Here is a 22,128-nt window from a genome sequence, read left to right as displayed (position 1 = left end):
TATTTTACAGGTATACATTCACATAAGTAACATTTTTAAACATAATTTAATTTACTTTATTATTTGGATGGCCACCTTGATAATAAAGAAGATAAAACATGGAATTGGACCTTTTACATAAATTAGATAAATGATATTTTGCACCAGATAATATCAGGTTTTACAAAATAAGAGTTTCAGGAGTTAGTTTGAATACAGAAAATCAGTGAGAATACATGAGACATATAGCACATGATTATGTTTACAAAAAAACTTTTAAAAATGCCAAAAATATAAATTGTAAAGCCCATAGTATAGCTATCAAAATCCAATATGCCCTATGTTCAAAATTAGTTACATAGGAGGGTAAAACAAAACTGGGTTTTTCCAATTGCCAAGGAGAGGCTGAGCAGCCATATACCTCATTTTTATTGTTGTTGTTGTAGACACTATTACAGATGTCCGCCATTCCTCTCCTTCCCCATTTTTACCCGCTTCCACCCAGCTCCTGTCCCCCCTCCCTCTGGCCATCACCACACTGTTGTCTGTGTCCACGGGCTATGCATATATGTTCTTTGGCTTTTATGGGATTGGAGTACATGACATCTGCCCCTTAGTCTCTGATTTTATAATTGTATAGTAATGTAGAGTGAGCACTCCCAGATGGAATTCAGGAAAGAAATGTGTGTGTGTGTATGTGTGTGTGTGTGTGTGTGTGTGTGTATGTATTTATATGGTAAGAAATTGTGCTGTGTTAACTGTTTTTACTGTATCTCTATGGAAACTTGAGTCTCTAGCAGATAGGATTCCCCTAGTCTTGATACCGCCATATATTTAACAGCATCAAAAGTGACACATAGTTATGCTTATCCATGCAATTTTAACCATGCTTGATGTCTCTAAAGCTCTAAGAAATAGCATCAATATCATTGTGTGATTCCTAAGAGTGAAGGAGCTGGAAATAATCTGTAGCCAGTTTGGCCAGTGGAATAATATTTGGATTAATTCAATCTGACTTTGCCTGCTGCTATCATTTCGCTGCCATTTCACAGCATCAGATTTTGTGTAGAACTTTACATTTTTATAGTAAAACCCTTATGACTCAGCTTGCCTTTGCTATTCACTTGTTCCAGGTGCAGTGTTGATATTCTCAGTCTGCAACGTGATCTCTACACAGGCTTGGCTTTGCTTTCTTTTAACATGATCTATGAAATTGGGCTGTGACTCAGGATGCCATAACTCTCTGTCCCTGACCCAAGAACTCTCAACATTCCTCACTTGGAATCAGTTTTCTTTCTGGTGGTTTTATTCCTGCTACCTGCACCCAGAAGTGGGATCTTCAAATCCTCAGGCAGGAAAAATCACTTTTTGCTCACATTTAGATTTGAAAATAAGTTAATCTTTTCCTGCAATGACATGACGCCTTTCCTGTGCTATTACTGACACTTTCTACTACTTTAATATTAGCCTGAAGCATAAATGTTTAACAACTTTATATGTAGTAAGGTGTTCATGAATGCTCCATTGCAGTTTATCTAAAAACAAAAGCAAAATGATATGTCTGATATCAATAGAATAGTCATCTCTGGTAGTTTACATGTTACATGCACATTATGGAGAACATATTACATTATATTGCAGTAAGAGTCTGATCTCCTGAGTTTCAGCTTCGGCTTTTCTCAAAACTTGATGTAACCCATTAAGTTAATTACCTTATCTGGGCTTCAGTTTTCTTGATTAAAGAATTAGCATTTACCTTAAATATCTCCAACATTGTTTATAGGTCTAGCAGTTCTCTTTGGACTATAATTATATATCTACATTAAATAATTATTATTTTCAATTCATAGCTTGGGACTTATAACCATACTAGAGGCCCGGTGCACGACATTTGTGCACTGGGGGCTAGGGGGATGGTCCCTCAGCTCAGCCTACACCCTCTCACAGTCTGGAACTCCTCAGCAGTCCTTAGTGCTGTGAGCCCAGCTTCTGGCTGAGCGATGCTCCCCCTGTGGGAGTGCATTGACCACCAGGGAGCAGCTCCTGTGTTGAGCATCTGCCCCCTGGTAGTCTGTGTGTGTCATAGTGACTGGTTGTTCTGCTGTTTGGTCTATTTGCATATTAGGGTTTTATTATATAGGATAAGCCTTCTAATTGAGCTTCTAGTCAGGGCTATCTGGCTAGTTCCATTCTATTTGGGGCTCTAGTTTGAGTGAGAAGATAACCACCCCCCAATCACAGGAGCCTGAAGCCTGACTCTAGAACCTTTGAAGCTTTGTTATGTTCCTGGTAGAGACACTTTTTGAAACCTGCAAGAGGAGGTGTCATTTCTAATGATTCTTAAAGTGCAAACTTTGGCACTAAGTATATTATGCTATTCAATACCTTTTCCTGAAGTTTATACTTAATGTAAGCAAGGTGCTGCTATTAAAACATGCTTTGGGGTCAAAGGAGAAAGAGGAAATATTTCAATAAAGGTGATTTTTATATAAGGATGTCAATTGTTACTAGAAGAGCTTTTTAATACACTGGAACAGTTCTTGAGAGTAAAAAAGGTTTTTATTATATATTTTACATTACAGTCAAACAAGCATGGAGGAAGAAAAATATGAAAAATACTTAAATGTCTATTATTTTTGACATTGTGTTGATAAATTAAAAAAGAAAATTATATAATACAGTAAATAATGAGATATTTTGTTTAAGTAATCAGCAGACATGATTTTACTTCTTTACTAGAAATGCTTTTATTAAAAAAATGAAGTAATTTCTTAACACATTTTCATTGAGTCAGATAACAAATATATTTATTTACTTATTGTTGTATTTCTATTTTAGAATATCATGTAATTCACACTCTTCAAAGGATTTCAAGATCACTGGATTTAATGCGTGTAGTTTAGAAGCGGCAATGTTTCAGAGACTTGCCTTTGAGTCCATGGGTTCATTTCCCACTTGTGAAATATTAGTCAAGAGATTCTAAACCTGAGTTTCCTCATCCATAAACTCTATGGAATATGATTGCTATTGTAATTGGTTAGTTAGATTTTCCAAAAGTTACAAAATACCTATTTCACTAGGTTAGATCTGAGGTCTCCTGAAATATAGTCATTGCATTTTTCACCGCATAAAATTGCTTCAGATAAAATATAATGTGTGTGTAGGTTTTTTTCCATGTTTTCCTGATGCAATAATGTTATTTGATTTATATATATATATATATATAAATCAAAGAACTATACATACATACATACACTAGAGGCCCGGTGCACAAATTTGTGCACGGGTGGGGTCCCTCTGCCTGACTGATGATTGGGGCCTATCGGGGCAATTCAGGGCTGGCCAGCCATGGGGAGGGACCACAGGAGGTTGGCCGGCAGCAGGAGGTTGGCTGTGGGAGCTCACTGATTACCAGGGGGCAGTTCCTGCTGAGAGTGTCTGCCCTCTGGTGGTCAGTGCACATCATAGCGACTGGTCAACCAGTTTTTCAGTTGACCGGTTGACACAGATAACAGAGGGAAGGAGGGGACAATGTCTGGGTGGAGGTGGGAAAGTGAATGGGGACATTTGTAATAGTGTGAACCATAAAGTTGAAAAAATAAACACATATTACTAATAGTTTATTTTATCCTCACAATAACCGCATGATATAAATATTATATCTCCTTCAATATGTGGCACAGTAACACCAAATACTTGTTTGAAATCACAAACTAATTAGTTTGAGACAAGATTTAAATCCTGGCCATCTGGCTCCACAGTGCATGCTCTTAGTTCCTGCTATTTATTACAGTTATTGAGTTCCTAAAATAAGGGCTTCTCACAGCACTGAAAAGGCATTCATTCAGTGCAAGTTCTCTGGAAAATCTTTCCTTCTCCTACATTCCTAGGAGGCATGACTTGATCTATGTAACATAAATACAATTATGGAAAGTTAAACATCACAAAATTATAACCACACTTGGATGAAAGTGGTGGTGCTCTGGACATTTCCTTTTATGATACAGCATTTCCATGTGTGAAAGGTCATCCTCATGACTGTGGAGGGTAGATTAGGGAGGGATTGTCTGGAGACTGGAAAACGGATTAAGGGGTATTATAATTGTTAATGTAATAAGCTAATGGGGCCAGAACTAGGGGAGATACTGTGAGTCAGAGCCAGAAAAATAAAGCTTTGTTATAGTCATATTGGTGCTGAGCTTTCAAATCCAAAAATGCAAAAAATGAAGAACAGGTCAACTGAATGTTATATTTGCACAGCCATTTTCTCTAACTACCTCTGCCTCTCTAACTCTGGAGTCCGGGGAAGAATATTGGTGCAAACCAAAAGGCTTTCTACCAATTAACGTATTAGCAACATACAGTTAGCCCAAACAGATGAAGACTCCCCATTTATCAATTCAGTATCCTGGGTGAGTTCATAACTTATACGCAATGCTATAATGTCCTAAGTTTAATGCTAGCCTTTGAGGCACGTTCAGGAATGGAAAGATAGAGAATAAAAAGACCTCTCTGGAAGTAAAAAAGAAAAGTTCCTTGCAAAGTTTTCTAACGTCATACTTTTCTGATGGATAGCTCATATACTATTAGTATTTCTTTTAAAAACTGGCAAATTTTAAGGCCTTTGATGGGAGTGAAGATAATATAGATCTGTAAACTATGCTAATACTGTTTTTGTTTCCATCTCCCTAATCCCCACATAAATAGTTCATTTCTCCAATTTACCTCCCACTCTAAAGTTAGCTCTGTAAAAAGAATGTGGTCACGCTACTCTTAAAAACCCATAGTATTCATCTCTGAACACACACACACACACACACACACACACACACACACATTTATCACAGGTTTAAGCTGACCCCTCAGACAGGCAGAAAAGACCCTTCAAAATGGGCCCTACTTCCTTTCTAGCCACACCTCTTACAGTCCCTCATGTTTCAGTACAGAAAACTAGCTCTTTTGTCATCCACAGGACAAAACCTTCCATGCACCCAGGCCTTTTGCACGCCGTTCTCTGAGTGGAATGCCTTCTTGTCATCCCACATGAGGACCAATAACTGGAACTTTTCCCAGACAAGAATGGATGAGCTGGATAAAGCTCCCTATAAAGAGAATATATTTATAAAACACCCATGAGACCCCCAGTTTTCACTTTATTTCCTAACATGAACTATGTAGCAGTTACAAGGCACATGCCCCACAAAAGCCAGTCCCAACACAATGAGTTTACATATTAGAGTAAGCCATATGTTTGAATAGTAAATCCAGGCTCTTTGATTTTCTTACACCTCGGTGCTTGGTTAAGTGTATTTTTATCAGTAACCTACTCAAGGGAGGGACAGCAGCTTAAGGTGTGTGTCCTTGGGGTTCGCTATGAGTCTCCCATTGACTGACCTCAGTGTGAAAATCTCAGCTTAGGACTGAATTCCCTTCTCTCTATGGGTCAGCTGTTACTTTAAATTTGTCATCCAAAGCCTCTGAATCTCAGTTTCTTTGTATAATGTACATTAGTGATACTTAAGAGTTGTCCATTATGATACCCATCACATTTTTGGTCATTAATAAATTATGATAATACAGATGCTATTGACAGTGGGATGAGACTCCAAGAATGTTGACCAGTTGTCAAAAAATGTATGGGTATTCATTTTACTAGGAATATCAAAGAACTATCAGTTTGGATTTTTCCTGGAAAAACAAAAGAAAATTTTTACAGTGTAGTCTTTAGTTCCCTCTCTTATGTTGCATATCCTATCCAAAGAAAGAAGAGGAATGTACTTTACCAAGAATTCCACCAGGAATACACTATCCTGCTTATCTGCGGCGCGGCAATTTACATTTAGAACCCTGGAACTCTCCAGTAATCTTGAGCCATAAATGTGGAGCCAAATATAACTAGATCATTAGATTATAAAAAAATTGATATTAAGAGAGAGGGTCACATTTAATTTTCTTAAAGCAATAGTGGCCGAAACCGGTTTGGCTCAGTGGATAGAGCGTTGGCCTGCGGACTGAAAGGTCCCAGGTTCGATTCAGGTCAAGGGCATGTACCTGGGTTGCAGGCATATCCCCAGTGGGGGATGTGCAGGAGGTGGCTGGTCGATGTTTCTCTCTCATTGATGTTTCTGACTCTCTATCTCTCTCCCTTCCTCTCTGTAAAAAATCAATAAAATATATTTTTTTAAAAAAAGCAATAGTGTGTGTAAATGGTAGCTAGAAAGAGAGGGGCAATTCAGATATGCTTTAATATAGCCTTAATAAATCCAAATATCTATTCTGATTTTTGTCAGGGTAATTCAGTTGTTGATCCCTTTAGGAAAATCAGCTGTGTTGGGATATTCTGTCCATTTGGCATATGGAATTTAGGGTGAAATAAAAAATAAGTATAAGGGAGAAGTATCTTTAGAACATTTTTAAATATCAAGATAATAAAAATAGTTTAAACTACACATGTGTAATAGGATTCAGTGGATGTCTTATTAAAGCACAAGTTCATATACAGTAACAACTATTATGACTAGTGTCTGCAGAGCCTTTCATTCATGACTTCAAATTAATGTAGAATTTAATTTAATTGACTTACTAAGTTAATTGCAGTAGAGATTATTTCTAAGGTTTTGGTATAAATAGATTATTTGAAAATACAGTAACATTTTTGTAAACTTTCTGTAAAGGAAATATTTAATAACATATCACTTATAAAACCCTAAAGTCAGAAAAAGAATTATCATTTAGAATAAAAAGTTTATATAAATAAATCAATTAATATAAATGAACAAAATCAACTATACTTGCATTTTGGTAAGCATTATAAAAGTGTCAAACACTTTTAACAAGTAGCAATAAATAAGTGACATTCTATTATTAAAATTAAATATAAGAAGACAAAGTAAAACTAAAATGTACAAACTTGAGAAATTCATTTGTATTTTCAAGGGATACCCAGGGGGCTCAGTATGTCATACAAGTATTTTTCAAATGTTAGCATAAAAATTGTTTGACATGGATACATATCTGCTTTTTTCTATGATATCATTCTCATGGATTCCTTCAAAAAACTTCCTAATACCTACCAGGAAATATAAATATTGGAACATTACATGACTAAGGAGATTATAATGTCTGGAATTAGTATGGATTGATGTATTTGGTGGTAAAATAGTATTTATTAAAACAAGAATTCATAGAAGTTAAAATTCTAATCTTGTTTGAAGATGTTAACTGTCTAATCTTAAGAGGATTTAAAGTCTCAGTTAATTAAGCCTTTGGTATGATCTTGAAGTTACTTGCAGAAATGAAAGAAATGTTGTGTCTTTTCTATACAAAAGCTGTTTAAACTGGTCTGCAAGAAAAAGAAAATGTTCGTAAGTCTTTATTGGGGATGTCCCTTGATTTCATTAGTCTAAACAGGCAAAAATGCAAGAGAAAACTTGTAAGAAATTCTATTATTGTTTCTAGTCCACTTTTAAATGTTTTAATCAACTTATATATAATTCATTTGTAACACTTATTCAGCAAACTCAGTGTGGACAGTTTAGAAAATCAGCTGTGTATTTAATAATTAAATCTGCTTAAATATGGAATTAGTTATCCAAGCTTGAGAATTCCCATTAACTCAGAAAATTGGAATGATATATACTGTAAAAACAAAGAAACCAGAACATTTTTAGACTTGATTATTTTTCCAAAGAGTCTCACATTTTACCTTTGTGTATACCTTACATAACCACCGGGATTGTCATAATATTCCATGTGTTTAGAAAACTAAGAATAGAAATGTGTAAATGGTCACCCAGAGTCTTCTGCAGGAATGGCTGGGAGAAAGGAACATTTAATTGCCCTCAGACCACTGGAATCCCTCTAACCAGTAATTGATAACACCCAGGTGACCTGAAATATCCTATGGCAATTTATCACTGTTAGTATTTATCTATAGGATTTTAGCAAAATAAGATAAATACATACCTTTATAAACTCTGTGAGAATTCATCGCTTTTAGAGGATAAGATCTCTTTATTCAGAATTTCCAGTAGGGAGCTTGGAGGACTTTTAGCATTGAAGTGAACTAAAAATTAAGTCTATGGAGCATGCTTAACTAATGCAGCTCTAAACACAATTTAATTAGTCAATTGCCTAATAAACATCGGAATTCATAAACGGTGCACATCTGAGTATGTTGAGTAAAAGTTTCAAATTGCCTACATTCATAAGGGATGATTGAAATATCATTAAAGATATGTAAATACAAAGTCTTTTCATTAGAATTTTGAGGAGGAAAAAGGTAATTAAACAAATAATTGAGAAGTGATATTAAGTATCTTCTCATCTGAAATATGTTAATGATATTTTTTGAAAGATGATTGTCCTTCAAGTCCATTTAGCAGCCGAGCTGCAATCTAACTGGCTCTACCCTCTCTCCCTTTTCTGAATTTGGAATTACCTGTAAGCACGGTGTCAAGAAACTTGGAGAATTTCTTTGTTTGCCTCAGCTACTAGATTTTGAAAGAGGTGTTTGGCAGACAACCCAATCATTATTGTAAATGAAACATGCTACTTCACTTTTTTGAGGCTTTTTATTTCACTAACGCAATGCCACTGAATGCGCTGGAGAATTGGCATGCTTATCAAGAGTTCAGCGGCTATGTTCTCTTAAGATGTTCTATGCCTCATTGTTTTAGAGTGGGTTTGAAGCAAGGAACACATAGCCATTCTCAATATCTGTACATGTTGATAATTAAACAAAGAGGCCAGATTGAGATGCCTCTAATTTCTGGAAGCCTATGTAAGCAACCCAAAGCCTAAGTCAGAATCATTGTACTCAGATCTGAGAAAATGGACCTTAAGAGCAATCAATCACAAGTAGTCATTTAGGCTTTCCCAAATGAGGCTACCACTTAACTAAACAATCAAATTGTCTTAGAATCATCCTTCTTCAACAGAAATCCACGTCCTTGGTACTTAGAGTTTACTTCATCTTCCATATAACTACCTTTCAAAAATATGTGATCTTTCCATCACTTTGTGCATATGTCATCCCTGTGAATTCAGTCATGGTCAGGACTCTCCCTGAGGTAATTATGAACATATTAGCTCTTCTCTGTCTTTCTAGAAGGAGTCTCAGAAAGCATCTCCTACCTGGTGGGATCACCATAATTACAGAGAATGGTTCTTTCCTTATGACTAGGGGCTTAACTTTATAAGTTCACTTAAACTCACTATGAGGGACTAATGTAAACTAACCAAAGTCATGGGAGAAAAAAGCAGATTATTTCTTCTTTTTATTGGCACTGTCAATTATTTTCAATCCTCAGTCCCCCTAGAATTTTATAGAAGCATCTAACCTCTATGTATTTCATCTAGTGCTTTGTTATCTTCAAGTTGTGCAACCAGGCCTGTAGCATTTTGCTTGACACTTTATAGGTTCTCAGTAAGCGGGTTTTGAAGTGAACATATTGTCCTACAATATAAATAGACCAGATGGGTGGACCAGATGTCCAAGCCAGCCCTTCAGATCAAATGATGATAATTTATGATTGCTATACCCATCCTATAAAGTAGCCCCCAATGACTCATGATTCCTGTTATTTATGATCTTGTATAGTCCCCTCCCACATTACATCAGTGTTGACCTATATGAGCAATAGTATATGATTAAAGTGATAGTATAAAATCTGAGATTAGACCTTTAAAGGCTTTGCAGCTTCCCTTTGGGGCCTCTTGGACTGTTATGTCTGAGAAAAGCTGGCCTATGGTCTAAAGTCCCTCAAGGAGCCCCGGGGAGAAGCCTAAATGGTGGGAAATTGAAACCCACCACTAATTTTCCAGCCCTCTGTGAACCACCTTGAAAGAAGGAACCCCTACCCCAGTCAAGATGCTCAGATGATTGAAGCCCGAGAAATCTTACTGTAACTTTATGAGTGATCCTGAGTCAGAACCACCCAACCAAGTTGCTTTCAAATTTCTAACCCACAGAAACTATGAGAGATGATAAGTGAATATTATTTATTTTAAGTCACTCAGTTTTTAGGTGATTTTTTTCAGAATTAATAAGTAATTCATTGACCTTGCCTTAAAAGTTTGCATAGATCTCATTTTAGGCATATAGACTTCTACAACCCCTAGGTCAGAATACCTGGCTGTAGAAGCCATATGGCAAATATCATTACATTCTTAGTTCTCTGTTAATTTCCAAAGTATTAATTTGATCAAATCCAAGTTTTGCTTTAAATGCCTGCTGCCTGTTACATAACTATATATCTACATTAAACATATAGACACATGCATTTATAATTTATGTGGCACTGACTATGTTCTGGCATAATTACAGGCTTTTTATAAACAGTAACACATTTAAATCTCATAAAGTGTCAGTGAATAGGTGCACTTATTAGCCCCTTTTTACAGATAAGGACACAGATTTAAATAAGCTATGCCAGAAACACTCTCCCAAGTCTATTTCTTACCATTATGCTATCAAGTCTTGCTACCTATCTACCTATGTAGTTATCAAAATTTTATTTAGCTGCCACACTCCTGAGACATTCTCCACACTAATCACCTTAGTATTGGCTTATTCCTGTAATAATTGTCAATGAGGCCCATATACCCTTTCAGATATGAAACAGAATTTGGGACCTAGAAAGAAAGAGGATGATCATACAGGGATAAATGAGGGACCTCCTTAGGACAAAGCAAACATGAATACTCCACAAGCATTAATTATTTAGTTTTTTTCATATTTTTTTTTTACACTGCAGCACCCTCTTCCCAACTTAGTGCAGTTTCTTATATTTTGCAATACATATTTTTTCAATTACAGTTTACATTAAATATTATGTTGTCTTAGTTTCAGGTGTATAATACAGACAGTGCCATTTTTTATCAAGTGTTTTTTTTTTTGTTTTTGTTTTTTTTTTGCCTGATGATGAACACTTTTGGAGAGTCCATGAAGAAACCTCATCATCGTGAGTGACAGACATAGGCCATCAATCACTCTTTTTAAAATGGGAAAATACTTTGATTTCATGACATAGCCTGCGTTACCACCATTTTGCGATGTGTCCAATTATCTCCAGGGCATTGATCAGATAGAATCTATGGTATATTTTGTAGTCAGTGTTTTAAATAATGATAACATAAAGACATAAAGATTAAAAAATGGCAAGAACATTGCATCTCTTTCCTTTAATGTATATGTTCTACTTGCTGCATTTACCATGCAGTAGCATTAATAAGTTTATACCAAATTATCTGGGATATATTTGAATATATTTGGACTGGGACTAACATAATAACTATGCCTTTTTGAATCATTTAGTATACCTTTTCCCACAGAAATCTACTGAACAGTCTTAAAAATAAAAATCATACATTGATTCAATTTTTTTTTGCAATTATTCTCTCTCTCCAATTTCAATTCATCAATCTGACTTAATTTTTGGCTTAAGTGTTATTTTTTCTTCAGATATCTTCATACACTTACAGTGTGTCTTATCCTCTCCAGCCATTAGGTGCATCTTATTTCTTGTACTTTGAAATAGTACTTTTCATTTTATAGCCTTTTATTCTGAGCTGGAGATGACTGTGTCATCAGTGTCTCAGGCACCTGAAGCACAGATGCAGGAGTAGAAGTATGTATGTCTTCTGTCAACCCACCTATCCTGGCTTCAAGTGTAATATTACATTGCTTTATGGAATGGACAGGAATCTAGAGTGAGAGTCACTGTATGATTATACTTAAAAAATAGAACAATAATTACAAGGTTGCCATAATAGGCCTTTGAGGTGTTTAAAAAGCTCAGTGTGTCCAGGGACAATTTCATTGACTTACTTTGGTAGATACAATTGGGAAGTACCTTAAAAAAAAAAACAAAAAAAAAAACAAGCAAATAATTGTTAATAGTGGAGGAGAGCACAAATGACACAGGATGGAGTTAAAGGAGTTGGATATTACACTTTGTTTTATTTCTGCATTGTTTTACTCTATGACTTGGAGCAGGTCTTGAATTTTTCTTTGGATAAGTGGGCACAATGCTAACTTACTTATTTTCCAGGGCTGATTTTAAGAATCAAATAAAGGATACTTCATGAAGATGCTTTAAATATTAGCTATTACTATATAGATACTCATTTTCTTCAATATCAAAGCAATGCCTACTTGAATAAATATCTGTTCATTCCCTCTCCTCTCAAGTACTATATTTTGTTTGTCTTTATATCCTCTATAGCATCAATGTTATTGGATGGTACCTCGCACAATATCAAACAATGGCTAAATATAGAATCACATACTTATCAATGATGGTTGGTTATATTTTGCCTTTCCATGATGCATGATGCAGAAAAATGGGTAATATACAAATAAGGCACATTAAAGTTGGATGTGTCTGGGGTGGGGGTGGGGGGCAGTGAGGGGCAGATCATGAAGACATAATTTGTACTGTGGTTGTTGGTAAATATTTTCCAACCAGGTTTCCAGGGAAGGTGGGTGGGAATGGAAGTTCTGGTTTAGGATGCGATAGTTTATTTCCATGGTAGAAATGCTCCCACCATTACTGATTTCGAGTTACCAATGTGGCGTCCCTGCAAGTGGAGGTGGAAAGAGATTTGCAGTAGTATACCATTGCATAGTATTTTCAGAATACAAATATAACAGATGTAAATAATTTCAAAAGCATAGATACGAGTAAAATATAGTAAAACAGTTAAGAAGTCATTACTGAGTTTTGAGTACTTAGTATTTTTGTTTTTAACCTGATTTATTTAAATGTATGTTTATAAAAGTTAATTTTTAACAATGACATGTTTATCCGTCAGATCACAAAATTCCTAAAAATGTGAAAATTGGCTCTTACGAGGTGGTTATGGGCTGGCTCTAGCAGAGACATAAATAGATTCCTTTATTTGAGATAGTTCTGATATTTCACTAAAACATTATCCACAATTTACCATAGTTTTGAATTAAGCATAAAGTGGGTTTTTCTGTAGTTGTGGCAGAAATTTTATTTACTAAAATATTACGAGGTGTTTATGAAGAAAATTTTAAATTTATTTCCCTTTTTGATGGCTCCTGTCAAGAATTCAAATATCATTATAAATTGTATACTATACAGGGTATAGAAAAAAATAGGTTGTCAGTGTTTCACGTACTCACAACTGTAAACTTACTTTTGCCCAACCCTATAGTAAGAGGTTCACTACTTTATATATGCAAGTAAAGTAAGTAAATCATATTTTAGATCATTGCTACAACTTTTAGTTCTTGCCAATGAAGGATAAAAATGAGACTTATAATATGTTATAATAGGAAGTACTATTTTCTTGATGACAATAATTCTTAGCACAATTAAAGTACATAGGTTTCATTTACTTTTTATAGAGCTAACACAGTTCATGTAATCCTAACTTAGAGAATAAGAATTCCTCACCCCTGTTCCTCTGAGAAGTACTATACTCAAACCAAAGATGATTCTTACCACCTGTGTAATTTTTCTTTTTCAAGTTTTCTTCAGTATCATATCTTTTCCCTATTCCTCTTATCTTCTTGCCTGAGTCAGGATAAGAGATTTCATACTTTAGCCAGACCTGAGCTAGATCCTTGGTCTAAACCCTTAAAACTATTTTTTAAAAAAGACTGTTTGGTACACTATATGCAAAAACTGTTATTTTTAAACTATAATGGATTTTATTTTAAAGCTAAAAATGATATATGTTTAAAGTAGAACCAAAATTATAAACAATAATTTAGTTTTTAAAATATCATATTATTATTGACACATACTATGAATATTTATAATAGTTATGTGGATGGATAGACGGATGGATTAAGGAAGGAAGGATGGAAGGCAGGAAGGCAGGAAAGAAGGAAGGAAGGAAGGAAGGAAGGAAGGAAGGAAGGAAGGAAGGAAGGAAGGAAGGGAGAAAATAAATACATAGATACAAATACATGGATCTATATAGTGTATAAAACGTTCACCATCTTACACATACAGTTATACCTTCTATTTCATTTTGGATAACATTTATCTATAACCACTTTCTTGTGTATTAATTATAAATACTCTTTCTTAATATTTGGAATATTATATCATACAAACATGTGAAAAAACAATCACCTTAACTAATTTTTGTTTGCATGTTTTTGTCCAATATTTGGTGTTATGAATATCAGTTGTTAAAAAATAGCATATGCTAATTTTTGTGTTTATCTCTTTTATTGCGATATAAATGATATATAATATATTAGTTTCAGGTATACAACATATATATATATATATATATATATATATATATATATATATATATATATATATATACTTATATACTAGAGGCCCGGTGCACAAAATTCGTGCACTGGGGGGGTGGGGTTCCCTCAGCCCAGCCTGCCCCTCTCACAGTCCAGGAGCCCTCAGTGGATGTCCTACCGATGGCCACAGTCTGGCAGCAGAGGCTGGGAACAGGGGTCCTGTGTGTGTGTGTGTGTGTGTGTGTGTGTGTGTGTGTGTGTCTGTCTGTCTATCTGTCTGCTAGGGCCTGTCCCCGGGTGCGCCACATAGGCTCAAAGCAGTTGCCGTGTGTGTGTGTATGTGTGTGTGTGTGTGTGTGTGTGTGTGTGTGTGTGTGTCCCCACTGGGGGTCTGCCCCCAGCCACATTGGAGGCTCAGAGCAGGCACTGTGTGTGTGTGTGTGTGTGTGTGTGTGTGTGTGTGCGTGCTGGGGGCCTGCCCCCAGCACAACATGGAGGCTTGGAGCAGGAGCCCCTCTGTGTTGATCTCTCAGGCTCCTGGCCTCCACTGCATGTTGTACTCTCCCTTGAGCTATGGCCAGGATGGGGGTGCTGTTTGCAAGCCGGGCTTTCCTGCTCCTGGATCACCATGGCGACCGGGGAGCAGGCCCAGCTGGGGGCTGCCCACAGGCCGGGCTTTCCTGCTCCCGTATCAGGCCCAGCTTGGGGCTGCCCGCAGGCCATGCTTGCTTTCCTGCTCATGGATCACCATGGCGACCAGGGAGCAGGGAAAGTTTGGGGCTGCTCGCAAGCTGGGCTTGCTTTCCTGCTCCTGAATTAGGCACTGCTGGGGGCTGCCTACAGGCCGCACTTTTCTACTTACTGATGGCTGGATCCCCACAGTGACCCAGGGCCCAGTGGCACTTTCCTGCTCTCCAATAGTCATAGGGTCCTGGCTGGGGGCTCAGGTGGCACACCAGGGTCCCAGCTGGGGGCAGGGCTTATGCCCCAAAGCCCAGGGCTGCACATGGGGCCTGGATGGCAGCTTATGCTGTCCCGCTCTGCCTGTAGTATAGGATAGAGGCCTGGTGCACGGGTGGGGGCTCGCTGGTTTGCCCTGAAAGTGTCCCAGATCAGGGTGGGGGTCCCACTTGGGTGCCTGGCCAGCCTGGATGATAGGCTGAAGGCTGTTTGCAGCTGGTCACAAACCCTTCAGAGTGGGGGTCCCCACTGGGGTTCCTGGCCAGTCTGGGTGAGGGCCTGAGATCCGTTTTCAGGCTGGAGAACAACTTAAACTCCCACCAGCCTCTCCTTTCTTTCTTTTTTTTAATTCTGGGATTTATTTACCTTTTATAGCTGTCACTGGAGCTGAGAGCCGGCTCCAGCTCTGCAGGCTGAAAGCAGGTTTCTGGGTCTGATTGGCTTCTATAATTGAAACTCTGTTGCCATCACAGCATCTCTAAGCTCTGAGGCCAAAGCTGGCTGACAGCAAGTTTCTAGGTTTGTTTGGCTTCTATAATTGAAACTCTGTTGCCATAACTGCATCTCTAAGCTCTGAGGCCAAAGCTGGCTGAAAGCAAGTTTCTAGGTTTGTTTGGCTTCTATAATTGAAACTCTGTTGCCATAACTGCATCTCTAAGCTCTGAGGCCGAAGCTGGCTGAAAGCAAGTCTCTGGAGCTTGTTTAGCTTCTATAATTGCAACATAGTTGCTTAGAGTGCAGCTCAGACGCTGGCAGCGGCAGGCCGGGAACGTTGGCTTCCTCCGTCACTGGCACAAGCAAGCCTCCTGTTCGCTTCAGCTGCATGGCTGCCGGCCGCCATCTTGGTTGGCAGTTAATTTGCATATCCTGCTGATTAGCCAATGGGAAGGGTGTCAGGGTTATGGTCAATTTGCATGTTTCTCTTTTATTAGATAGGATAGCAAAATGATCACCACAATAAATCTAGTTAACATCCATCATCACACATAGCTACATTTTTTTCTCCTGTGATGAGAACTTTTAAGATCTTTTCTCTTAGTAACTTTCAAATGTACAATATGGTATTAACTATATCCATTTTGGGTTTGTTTTTTTTTTAGTTTGATACAAATATGTGGTGTTTGGGGACATAGAATATGAATATTATAAAACTATTTTATGTATACTGTGAAATTTTATTAAGGAAAGTTTTATACGTTCAGTGATATGACTGATGTCACTGGCTAATGCCTACTCATGCTTCCTTGAATCCATGTCTCCACAGGAAAACCATGCCATTGGTATTATAGACATCAAATAATGTCTGCACATAATAAAGTAGAACTTTTCATGTGATATATCAAATATTCTTGGCCTGTGAGAAAAAAGATTGGGTTTTAAATCAGGCATTTAACAAATGCTAACAGTGAATGTGGTCAAGTTGTTTAACATCTATGAGGTTATTTCCCCTACTGTAAAGAATATAACTGTCTTGAGCAGTTTTGTAAGAATTATAAATAATGTATGCAAAGTAAACCATACAAAGTTGGGTCTGGGTTGATGATAATTTTAAAGTCTAGGAATAATTCTAGGAAATACTACAATAAACTGAGTTGGAACGTCAGCTCTTCTCAGCAGGTGAAATTAGTGTTTTAATGACCTGAGGTTGCCAGGAGCTGACAACACTTCTCATATCAATTCTTAAACTGCTTTTATGAGCCCACATCAATCCTTTCATAATTGTAGTATCATTAAACCCACTATAGAAATCCACTGATCACTTGCCTTGCTCTTTTAAGAGGTGATTAGGGCAATGCTGTGATGCACACTGGAAAAGGTGAAAATGATCTTCACAGTACAAAATGCTTTATGAAATGAAAAATAATTGATTTTCCATGATTTATAACACACACACATATATATTTAATTTATGTTCACTAAAATTGACATATATATATATACATATATATGTGTGTATATATATATGTGTATATATATATATATATATATATATATATATCCTATCTAATAAAAGGCAAATAGGGTAATTAACCGTACCTCCGATACACTTCCCATTGGCTAATCAGGATGATATGCAAATTATCTGCCAACCAAGATGGCAGTTAACCACTAACACAGATGGAGGCTAATTTGCATACTGCAGGCAGGGTGGGACAGGGTCATCCTGCCTGCCCTGCTGCCATGCGGGCCTGCTATCTGCGACCTGGGTGGCAGGCGGCCAGTATGGGACCCTACCCAGGGCTAGTGGGCAGGACCACAGTGATCCGCCACCGGCCACGCCCACAAACGGCCCTCCTGTGGGGATCTGAGGCTGGCAGGTGCTAATGCACAGATCTGCCAACACGCACACCTGGGCCGCCTTTGCCCTGAGCAAACTATGAAGCTGGGATAGGGGAGTGAAGCCGCTGGGAACGGGGCGCGAACTTCCCAAGGTTTGCGTCAGGCAGCCTAGAGTGGAGTGCAAACTATGCAGCCAGGAGAGGGGCGAGGGGCCACTGAGAGCAGGGCGAGAACTTCCCAGGGTTTGCGTCAGGCAGCCCAGAGCAGAGTGCGAATGATCTCTACTGGTAGCTGCTTGCTCATTCACTTACTTGCTCAATCATTCACTCACTCAGCAAACCCTCTCAGGTCCCCGGCACCAGGCCAGGCACTGAAGGTGAAGCAGGATAAGACAGGGCTATGTCCTCAAGAGGTTAGTAATTCAGTATGCAGCCAGGAGAGGGGTGCCAGGCCGCTGGGAGCAGGGCGAGAACTTTCAGGGCATGGGCTTCAGGCAGCCCGGAGTGGGGACAGAACTTCTGTCGGTTGCCATGGAAACGTGGCAGAAGTTCCCGCCCCTTAGCTGCTTGCTCATTCACTTACTCGCTCATTCATTCACTCATTCACTCACTCATTATTCACTCACTCAGCAAACCCTCTCAGGTCCCTGGAACCAGGCCAGGCACTGAAGGTGAAGCAGGATAAGACAGAGCTATGTCCTCAAGACGTTAGTAATTCAGTAGGGTGAAGCAGGCACATGAACGAGGCAGTTGTATGCACAGATGCACTGTACTGGGTTCGGTGAGGGCTGTAACTAATGCCGACTTTGTTCTCTTGATAAAATGGGGCCTCGGGAGCCAGGCCACCCCAAGCCTGTAGGCCTGTGCCTAGGCCAGGAATGGCCAGGGTCCCGGAACATGACAGAGGGTGCAGTCGGGCTGAGGGGTCTGGCCCCACCCCTCACCCTCACCCCCGAGTGCACAAATTTTTGTGCACCAGGCTACTAATATATATATATATATATATATATATATATATATATATATATATATATATAATAATTTGGAAACTATATATGCACAATGCACATTTATAACTTAAGTGCCTCTAATACTTATGGATCGGGGTTTAAACAAAACATTACTTTTGCTTAAATTTTGGATTATTTTATGTGGAGACACACCTGTTTGCAAGCATTTGCAATGAAATGCTTTTTATGATATTTAAATTTTAAAGTAATTTGCTCAGGTATACATCCTATGTGTGTATAGGGATTTGCCTCTTTATCCCATGCAGCAACTGTTCTGTTCTGGTTCTTTGTAATTTCTTATGTAGAGGACTCTGATAAGAACCTAACTCCACTCCTGGTATCTAATTTATTTCGTCTCAAATAAATCCTCTACCCCAGGGATGAGAAACTGCCCCTGCTGCCACCAGGGCAGATCTAATCCCCAATAGTGTTGTTTGGTCAGAAAGAAACTTTAATACTGACCATTGGAATTTCAATACATATAAGAAAGGAATGCATTCTCTAGATCACCATTGATCAAACAATCTCTGATTCTTTCCTCATTAGCAGTACCTACTTAGTACACAAAGATCTAATTGTTTCATCTCTATCCTAAACTGTCACCAGAGTATTCCTTTGGTTCTCAAATTTGATCAAGCTAATTTTCTTCTCAAGAATCCTTCCTGGTTCCCTATTGGCCTCCTATACATTTTTTCAAGAATTTTTTTTATTGATTTCAGAGAGGAAGGGAGAAGGAGAGAGAGATAGAAACATTCGTGATGAGAGAGAATCATTGATCTGATGCCTCATGCATGGTCCCTACTGGGATCACATCCACAACCCAGGCATGTGTCCTGACCTGGAATCAAACTGGGACCTCCTGGTTCATAGGTCAACACTCAACCACTGAGCCATACTGTCTGGAAAGCCTCCTATACATTTTAACATGTCAATCAGTCCTTTATCTTTAAACTTTTTCCCCAGGAAGAAAAACAAGCATTTATTAAAGACCTAATATTTTACAGACATTGTGCTAAGGACTTTGCATTAATGTAATGTTTTTGGTCCTCATAATAATGCTATATTAAAAAAAAATAAAGAAATAGAGTTTAAGAGAGGTTAAATACCTTTGTCCAAGGACAAACTAGTAAGTGGCAAAGCTAGAATTTAAAGTAGTGCCTACCTCATTTTAAATATTTTGCTTTTTTTTCATTGTCTCAGTGGAAAAGCATTTGGGATCCTAAAAGCACAAAGAATATGTGAGTCATGAAAAAGAATCAAATGAGTCATAGTGATAAATTGAATGTAATATGTAGCATAACTATCCTGTTGACTTTAACAAGTTAATGAAGTAAGACAATGGACAATGAATAGCATATTAGAAAAACAATTATGCATTTTAGGAATGATAGAAAACTATGGAGCAGTTACAAGAACAATCATTTGGAGATAATAAAATACAAAAGAAACCAGAAAACTAGGAAACACTTATGAGCTTGAAAAGAACCAATGAGAAAAAATACATAGGAGGGTACCTTCGACCAACACAAAATGGCTTTCTGAAAGCAGCCTGAGTCTATAAGGGATAGAAGATTAAAGTTGCGGACAACATAAATGTACCTCAAGATAACAGGCTCCATTAGCTGGATATGCTTTTTAATTTAAGTGCAAGTAACTAAGAATGAATCTTTGAGAACAGAAAACCATAAAGTGGTTATGTGCCACCAAAAAACACTTCTTTTTTTCATTTACTAGTAAATACTTCTTTTTTTTTAATTGAAGATTTTTGTTTCTTTAGATCATTTTATATGCCAGATGACAATTTTTATAATGAGATTTTTATTTTCAAAATGGAGATGTACAGCTGAGAAATTCATAGTTACTCTTCCTTTCTTTTAACAACCATGTAATGAGCACCACCAGTTTTAAGCTGGGATAACTCTGTGAGTCTTATAAAGATGAATAATAAGACAGCCATTAATCACAGGGGCTAACAATCCATCAGGGATGCAGTATGTACAAATGCATACAGTGCCTACCATTAATGTTCACTAAAATTATGCTACAAAAGGCATTTCATGAGTGATATTAAGAATTGCAGGGGCTAAGAGATAGAAAGATAAATTTAACTTTGGAATATCAGGGAAGACTTCATGAGGACAGTAGATAAAGCAGTATTTGTTGAAAAGCAAGGAAGAAGGCCAAAATTCAAGCTCTTCTCCCACTTCTAATCTGTTGTTTAAATTTTCATATCTCACTTGACCCTCCTCATTTATAAATAAGACTGAAAACTGCCTTATGGATGGATTGCATATCTAAAAATGAATTGCATATCTAATAATAAATTTTTAGACAATATAGAAAAAATCCTGTTCTTTTAAAAAAAATGTCTTTATTGATTTTTAGAGAGGAAGGGAGAGGGGAAAAAGAGATAGAACATCAATGATGAGAGAAAATCATTGATCAGCTGCCTCTTGCACACAATCTACTGGGGATTGAGCAGGCAACCCAGGGCATGTGCCCAGAATGGAAATCAAACTGGTGACCTCTTGGTGCATGGGAAGATGCCCTACCACACAGCCATACCACCTTGGCCATTGGTTGATCCTTGTCTGTGCCCTGACCAGAAACTGAATCCACAGCCTTAGCATATCAGGACAACACTTTAATCAACAGACCTACTTGACCAGGGACTCACAATCTCTTGATTTAAATTTTCTATGGATTCAGAAAAAAGAAAATAATGTACTGAGGAATGTTGGAAGGATTTTTCACATGGAAATACTGCTGTCCAATGGATTTTTTAGCTAAGTCCAAGCACAGGACAATCAAATAAATTTAAATTTAAGATAAAAGTCAAATATCTTTTAAGAATAAGTATGTCCCATGCTGTATTTGGGAGATAGTTATACTGAAATGCTATTTGTTTTTCATAGGAAAATCAAATTCAACTGTTGTCCTATATTTTTGTTTAATCTGGCAACCCTACCAGCCAGCATCCTATGACAATATGACTCACCTGGGCAGCGGATTTCTCTTCAAACCTCAGAATTACTACTTATTGGTGCTGCACATCTTTAGGACTTGGATTCATCTTTACTCAACTTGTCCAAGTATCTTACCCATTTACCTTTTCCCGATGGAACAGCATATTTCCTCTGAATCTCGCCCTAGCTCTTCTGGGCCCCAGAGTTTTAGCTTTTTTTTCCAGTTCTTTTCAATAAGAGATGGATCCTCCCATGTCAAATTAAAAGCAAGATCTTCTACGAGTTAACAAAAAGAAAGAAAACTAAAGGCTGTTTAGATAATTTTATACCTTTGTGAGCAAAATACCTCAGCAGGGCCTATACCTGTTGGCAATAGGGTCTGTGTATGGCAAGAAAAGGTCCATTTAAAGAAACTGGAGCTAATCCGCACACCGTGGCTGCTAGCAGCCCCTCCCTGAGAATATAGTGTGTAGGACAGATTATGCAGAACTAGAGCCAAACTGATAATTTCTACTTTTGAATTAACTAGAACTGTCTGCTGGATGGCATTATGCCTGACTTGATTGCACACACTGATAACTTGTTCTCTTTGACTTAGAATGAGACATCCAAACTCCTTCCAAAGTTAGCTTTCTCTAAGTTTTGGAAGAGCCACTTTAGCCAGTAGGAAACTCCTGGTCTCAACAGGC

At 37.7% G+C, this 22,128-nt stretch overlaps 1 long non-coding RNA gene across 1 annotated transcript in view; it reads left to right on the top strand.

The window, feature by feature from the left end:
• LOC308525299 overlaps positions 1-22,128 on the top strand; it is a 1,722,993-nt gene that overhangs the window by 86,395 nt on the left and 1,614,470 nt on the right. The window lies entirely within an intron of this gene.

This window comes from Myotis nattereri (assembly GCF_964212035.1).
Source record: "Myotis nattereri genome assembly, chromosome: 9".
NCBI lineage: Eukaryota > Metazoa > Chordata > Mammalia > Chiroptera > Vespertilionidae > Myotis > Myotis nattereri.
The sequence above is the reverse complement of the archived record's forward strand: the minus strand, read 5'-3'. Positions and strand labels throughout refer to the sequence as shown.